We start from the raw sequence: 7,059 nt of genomic DNA, 5'->3' as shown, positions 1-7,059 counted from the left end.
TGATGTGTTCTTGAGTTTCTGTGCTCTTTGTCAGAAACCTGGGAACTTCTGAGAACCTTCAGAAGAACATGAGGTTATCTGCTGCTCCCAGGTAGGACTAAGGATCAGATACAGCTTCCTCTAGCAGATTCTGACAAACTCAGTCACCTGCCCTTTGTTAAAGACACCATTTTTTTTCATTGACTATCAAATAGGTAAAAATAATATCTACTTAGGAAATGTTTACTAGTACTTAATCATTGAAGTACTACCTTAAAAAAAAGAAAAAAAAAGAATGTTATTATAAAAATAATAAAATTCAATGACACAGTGAATTATAGATGGACTGTAAATGGAAAATTAGAAAGAAGAGTGCTCTTGCCCCCACACATTACTTTGGTTAACCCACAACATTTGACTGTAACAATTTAAGATCTAGAGATAAAATTATTTTAACTGGATGTGAACAAGTGTCTCAAGTATTCTGAAAAAGAGTTATTTAATGATTTTTGCAAAAATTAGTATTTTATTTGTATGAGAAGCTTTCAGTCTTGTTTTTGCTTCATGTATTCCTCTTCCCTTTACTGAGAGAGGGTATTTTTATAGGGAAGGTAACTTCCATTTCATGTTCTAAAAAGACTTTAGAGATTACTTGTCAGTAAAGTTGCTGGTTCATATAAGAACAGTAACTTTTTACTGCTGGTTCATATAAGAACACTAATGTTTTGTCTGCTAGATCAAATGCTTCAACATGCAGGTAGTAATTATGTACATAACAGAAAACTAACTATTTGTATGAAGAATTGTTCTCTCTACCATAGAAAATGGTCAAAGCAATCCTCAACATACCAGAAATCTCATTGACACAGCTTTAGAAGTAAATGTTTGAAGAACACAATAAAAAGATTGATGTGCTTCATTCTACTGGAAGACATAGATATAGATGGAAATTCCAGGAAGAGCATCAATATCTTTCTTTTAACAAATGAAAGAGAAAACAGGGATCTTTAGTTGTAGCTGGAATTCATAATGCTTTCCTGTTTGTTGCTGAAATGAAAACCTCTTAGAGTGAATCATGACATGGGAAGATATGTCTGAGAAGATTATACACAACTCTAGTGCCTTTGAAATCTGATGTACAGAAGCACCTAATATCAGGCATGATTAACAAAAATCCACAGTGAGGCTAAATAACAACAGAGAACCATTCAGAAAAATATAAACACAAATGTTTAGAAATTGGCATTTCCCATCCTCGTCATACCAGTAGAGGTCAGATTTCACTAGGCAGCAGTTTGAAAGACCTAAACAATCAGGGGTTGATATATCAAGAGTTTACATTACTACCTGTCTTGCATGCTTTGACTGCCAAGCATTCCCAATACAAACTATCTCAAGTAGTGAGTGAGGTAACCTCCACTGTATTTTCCTGAGAAATAAGTGACACTAAAGAAGTGACACTAAAGAAGAATTTGAAAAATAATTTCAAATTTTTATGTGGTTTACAACCTGAACTTCCCTGAAGAGATTTCCTTCTCTCAGAATTAAACCTTGCTCAAGGTGAAACTCTGTGCATCATCTAGGTCAGGGTAAAGATTGGGACTCAGTCTTTTATGTGAGACGCAGAATCAAACACCCTCACCTCTGAAATTCCAACAAGACAACCAACAACAGGTTTTTTTTGTCAAGGCTGGGTTTTCTTAAATGAATTCAAGGGGTTTCTCATTTGATACTTTATGTCACTTGCTTTCAATCAGTAACCGTAAACCTGCTGGCATTTGAGCTAATGTCATATACCTTTTATGATTCTGTCTTACATGCAATAAAATTGAAGTTATATAGTGGGTTTAGAAAAATTGAAATTTATATGTAAAAAAACCCCAACTCTAACTATAAACTACCTTTGCCAAAGAAGGAACACTGTATATAGATATGTATATATCAGAGAAAATATTTTAAAATGTTTCCCTTTTTATTACCGGCAAGCACTTGCAGCATACATAAAACTATTTCCATTTTTCTAATTTTCAGCATTTCCTTTATTTTCATAATCCTTGAAATAATTTAGCTTTTTCTGATATCTGTTGTAAAATTTGTACCGCTTTATTAAACTTATCCAACAACAGTGATACAAATTTTAAGAGTTATAATCCTGCTTTGTCTTTGTAGACAGAGGCACTTTCCATTCAAAATTATTAATTAATTTATTTTTAAATTAAAATCACACATTTTCAGTGTGATGATTTAGTTATCTTTCATTTCTTTCCTGACACTTGCTCAAATCTCTTCTTTCCTTGAGAAACTGGTATCAATCTGAAGATCCTAAGCTGAAAAAAGAAAGGAATGAATATTCACCGCAATGTTCCTTAATTAGAGATGTTTCCTATGTAACCTAAGAGTAATCTAAGGGGATATTTATTTATTTATTTATTTATTTAATTGAGGGATAAACTGGAGACCATATCACGATGATTTATTTTGCATCTCTTCTCAGAAGTTTCGTATGAGAAGTTCAAATTCTATATACACAGTAATTAGTGCAGCAGCTCAAGGTCATTGCTGTAGTGTACAGATTTTATGGAGTGATAAACCTAAAGGAATAAAACTTAAATTCTCATTTCCAAATCTCATATCTTGGCTTTACAAAATTCTGATTATATAAGAGATAAAACTTTTAGGTGCCATGAAGATGAAAAATAGTTGACTCCAGCTGCTGAGGAATGTTGTTTTGAAGTTCTAGGAAAATGCTTACAAATTTATCTTTGAACATGGACCCTGCTCTGTCCATTAAATTACTGTAGCTTCTGCAGTTTTCAGCATAACTTTGTCAAGGTAATTCTTGTTTGACGTTTTCAAACTGTTCTGCTGCTTCTTCTTGGTTGTGCTAATATATTGCTTATTGAGGACACACTTACTTTTGGCTGTTACTGGGGTGTTGCACATTCCAGATCATTATTTCAATAGGCTATGTAGGAGGATTAAATGGACTGTAAAGGCAAAAAACCAAATCAAATCAAAAAGAGAAAAAAATCTCAAAAACAAATAAGCACAAACATCACCAACAATCAACATTAAGGCCAAAATTCTCAAGTAATTTGGTGGGACTCCGAGATTAACAGAATATGTTTGTTAATTAAGTTTCATGTTCTTTGGGATAGAGAAGAACAACCTATCCTCTAGTTAATTCACTAAATCTTTCATTTCCATGACCAATCCTGTCAAATTTCAGATTTTTCAGATTTTGGCACAAAAGTAATTGCAAATATTCATAAATAAAAAATTAAATTTTCTCCATCTCTTTTGGCTCTTTCCTTTAAGTAGAAAAGAGAGAGAGAAGGCAGGGAGGGGGAAGACACACAAAAATCAAAGGATGGAAATAGAGAAAAGAAAAATATGAAGAGGATACCTTGTGCATCTTTTTATTACTTTATTTATATTTTCACTTGAACAACAACTTTATAGTTTGCTTTCTCTGCCTTTTATCTGAATTGCATCTGTGATAGCAGCAAAGCTAAATGATTTGTGTTCTTATCAAGAATATGAGGATAAGAGAATAAGAATAAAAAAAATAGATAATAAAATAGAACAAAAACCTGGTAAAATTGAAGACCATAGTTTGGAAATAATAGTGCTTCTTCTCTTTATTCTCTACAAAAACATCCAAGGAACTAGTATTTTCTAGAATTTGTGCAAATTAGTATACTTGATTTCCAGCATACTGGTTAACTATCTTTTTTTACAGTGGAGACATGAAAAATATAGACAAGAAATTGTCTAATTGGAGAGTGGAGGGGAAAGGTCTGGGAAAGGTCTATTAATAAGCCTGGTAAGGATATGGCACTAAAGGTACCGGGGTAGTGGCAGTTTGAGAACTGTCAGATAATAATATGGAGAAAAAATAGCAAAGCTAATTGCAGCTAGATAATCTAACATAGCCGTACAGCCTTGTTCAAGAGTTCATTGAGGCTGCAAACTACTATTTTAAAACTCTTAATGTATTTAATGCACCACAGACTTTAATGGGTATGTTAAAACTAATGCGAAAGTAAAACCTGAATTTTCTTCCCTAAAGGGATGTTTTCTCTTGAGCAGCAGCTAAAGGAGTGTAAAGAGAGGAGAAATGGACAAAAAAGACATCTGCAAAACCACTAAAATGAATCTGTGTATTGTGGTCTCTTGGTAGTTCAATAAAAATCTGTTTTCCACTGTGCTTCATTTAAAATAAGTGAACTGAAAATGTCACATACTGAATGAGCTATGTTGCTTGGACTGGTTAAATCAAAAATTATGTGTGATAAAAAAGTGAAGGTGTCTTTCTGACAGGCAAATACATGTTGGAAACCATATGAGATTACCTAACTTAGGTACTAAGCTAGTTTGTTAATGATAATTCTAATTAATTTTTTTTCATATCCAAGCAGGGAATATCCATTCCAGGCTAATTTCCATTCTTTGAGTTGCAAACCCCTAGAGTATTCTAGCTTTAACACAGACTTAATTCATTCTAAAGTGCTTACTTTATTTGGATATTGTGTATTTAATCAACTTCTGCAGTAGCCTGTATTTGAAAAAATTGCAGGGTGGAAAAAAAAAAAAAAAAGCAAGATTCCTTTTGATTTTTTAAGTCTCTGAAATGGTTTTTGTTCAGTGTCTGACCTATAGAACATATCAAAACTGAATAATTTATGTAACAAAACAAAGACAACAAGGTCAGAAGAGATGTATGATTTTTGCAATAGAAAACATTCAGGGACATGATAGTATGTGAGACATTTTCCTGAATGTTAAGGAGGATTTTTCTTTTCTCCTTATTTTTCTTTGCAAGTAAATGAGCTCAAAGATGTGAAAAAAAATACATTAGATTCCAGAAAAAATTAAAGTTTTAGTGCACAGTAGGTAGGAATTAACTGCTTTCTTTGCTCCTTGGGGTTTTCTGTGGACCTCAGGGAAGGAATGTTCTAGGAGGTTGCCTTAGCAACACTGTACTTTGATAATTGCATTAGTCTGAAACTGAAAAGCCCTCAAAATCTATAGAAAATCACAGTGTCCACACAACCCCAAATTTTTCACCTGTAGGGAGGTTACTTTTCCCTAGATCTTAGGTCTTCTTCTCAGACAGGATTTGGGTAGGTGCCTGTTACAGAACTTCCCTGTCTGGGTAGGTAGGCAAGATTCCATATTAATTAACATTCCATACTAATACATTCTTTGTCTGACCTCATTCTCAAGATATGGCACAGAACACAGCGACCAAGTTCTGGTTCTTCAGTCTTACCTCCAAACCTACCACAGCGAAAGTGTGCCAGTACAGAATTGTGGAAGATAGAAATCTGAAGGGAAAACAAATTCCACCTGCACAGAGGGAAGAGACATTTCCTTTAGACTCTGATATTTATAATGTTCCCTTGACATAGAATTACAGGTAAGTCAGAAAAAATGTCATGGTGACCAGCACCTGATGATGCAGGCATGTGATACCAGAGTGCCACCACTTCAGGGTAAGCCATCCTGAGCTCATAGGTCAATTCTGTTTCCACATAAATTAGAGAAAAATTATTTTTAAATATTTCACTCTAAAATTGTACGCAAATACGTAAACTATTATAATTTTCAGTTAAAAATATAGTTCATATGTACATCTATAATTTTACTGCAAAATTAAGATACAATAAGAAATGCTTGCTTATAGAATTGGGTTTTGTTAGTTACACCATGCTATTAACACCAAAAGCTTGCATTTCTTCTTTTCATTCTGTCTTTTAGAATATCTTTGTGAAAAAAAAGCACACTATTTTACTCCTCACAAGTTTTGTTCTCTTCCATTTTGCAAAAATTGAATTTTCAATCCTCTTCTCTGTGAGGTATGAACTATAGGCAATGAAGTATTTACTTACCTGCTTTGTAAAAGCATAAGCAGTGAGATCAGCAATGATGAAAATGAATGTCTGGAAACAGGACTTGTAAATTATCCTTTAACATCAGCAGAAAAACTAGATTTCTCCCAGCAAACAAAAATATTGCCATGTTATATGTTAGTTGTGGGTTAAGGCTCTGGTTATACAATACAAGTTTTCATAAAATATAGATTGTGCTGATTGAAATTCTATTTCAGGAGCTAGAGTCAGAGATTAGAACATTTGACATCTAGTTTTGCTAGCCTTTTTGATTTGTTAAGAATATAAATTATATGACAGCTCAGGAAGATGTGTGAATATTAATATCACAACCAAGCAAGAAGCATCACTTTAAAATAAAACCTTGGTTAAATTCTGCACATGTGTGTTTGTGAATATGTGCTTGAATTCCCAATCTTAACAAACTACCACTCAATTTTATTTTTTCTACTGGCCAATTATAAATATGTTTGTTTGTAGTTATTTTCCAAAAATAGCTGCCATGGGTATTACAGTATTTTACCTGCAAATAAAATATATAAATTGTACGTGTGTTTATAGGTCAAAATCAAACAGAATTCTTCATGATTCAAGACAACTTGAGGAGTTTAAGAAATAAAAACTTCTTATAGCATCAGAAGATTTGGAAGCAGGACTATAGACAAGCTTAAAGAAAACAGTGTTGGAATGTTTTTAAGAGGTCATCTATTTGATCCCTCTATGTCACATATATTTAGATTTTACCTACATTTTTATAAGCATTAGTTAAGCTCTCCAGGTTATATAAGAACCACATGACAATAAAATCTAAAATATCTAAATGTAATATCTGAAAGATTCATTTTATATATATAATATATATTTTATCTATCAAAATAGAATACCTAAAAGTTTTATTTCTTTTCTCTTCAGGTAGATAACTACAAATAGGATTCCTTCTTCATTATATAAGAATATTCACACATATTTTTTCTAATGTACAGATATCCTCACTACTGCATCTTCAGTTTGCAAATCCTATTTAGACATAATCAAGGAGAAATCATTTGAATTTCTCATTCAATGTTCTCTAAGTTTTAGTGATAATTTTGAGTTTTCCAATAATATTGCCACTTATTCAAGAAAACTTTTCATTCTGAAAACATGCATTGCATTAGCATTATCATCAATTAAACTCATAAATCCT

General features: G+C 32.6%; 1 long non-coding RNA gene across 1 annotated transcript; it reads right to left on the bottom strand.

Annotated features, from left to right (window-relative positions):
- Positions 1-2,894: 2,894 nt before the first annotated feature.
- Positions 2,895-6,248, bottom strand: LOC140684195 (uncharacterized). The gene is made up of 3 exons (XR_012056125.1): positions 5,874-6,248; positions 5,255-5,331; positions 2,895-2,966 (listed from the first exon to the last, which is right to left on the bottom strand). It is a non-coding gene; the product is annotated as an uncharacterized lncRNA (long non-coding RNA).
- Positions 6,249-7,059: the final 811 nt, after the last annotated feature.

The sequence above is a fragment of the Taeniopygia guttata genome, chromosome 5 (assembly GCF_048771995.1).
Source record: "Taeniopygia guttata chromosome 5, bTaeGut7.mat, whole genome shotgun sequence".
In the NCBI taxonomy this organism is placed as follows: domain Eukaryota; kingdom Metazoa; phylum Chordata; class Aves; order Passeriformes; family Estrildidae; genus Taeniopygia; species Taeniopygia guttata.
The sequence above is the reverse complement of the archived record's forward strand: the minus strand, read 5'-3'. Positions and strand labels throughout refer to the sequence as shown.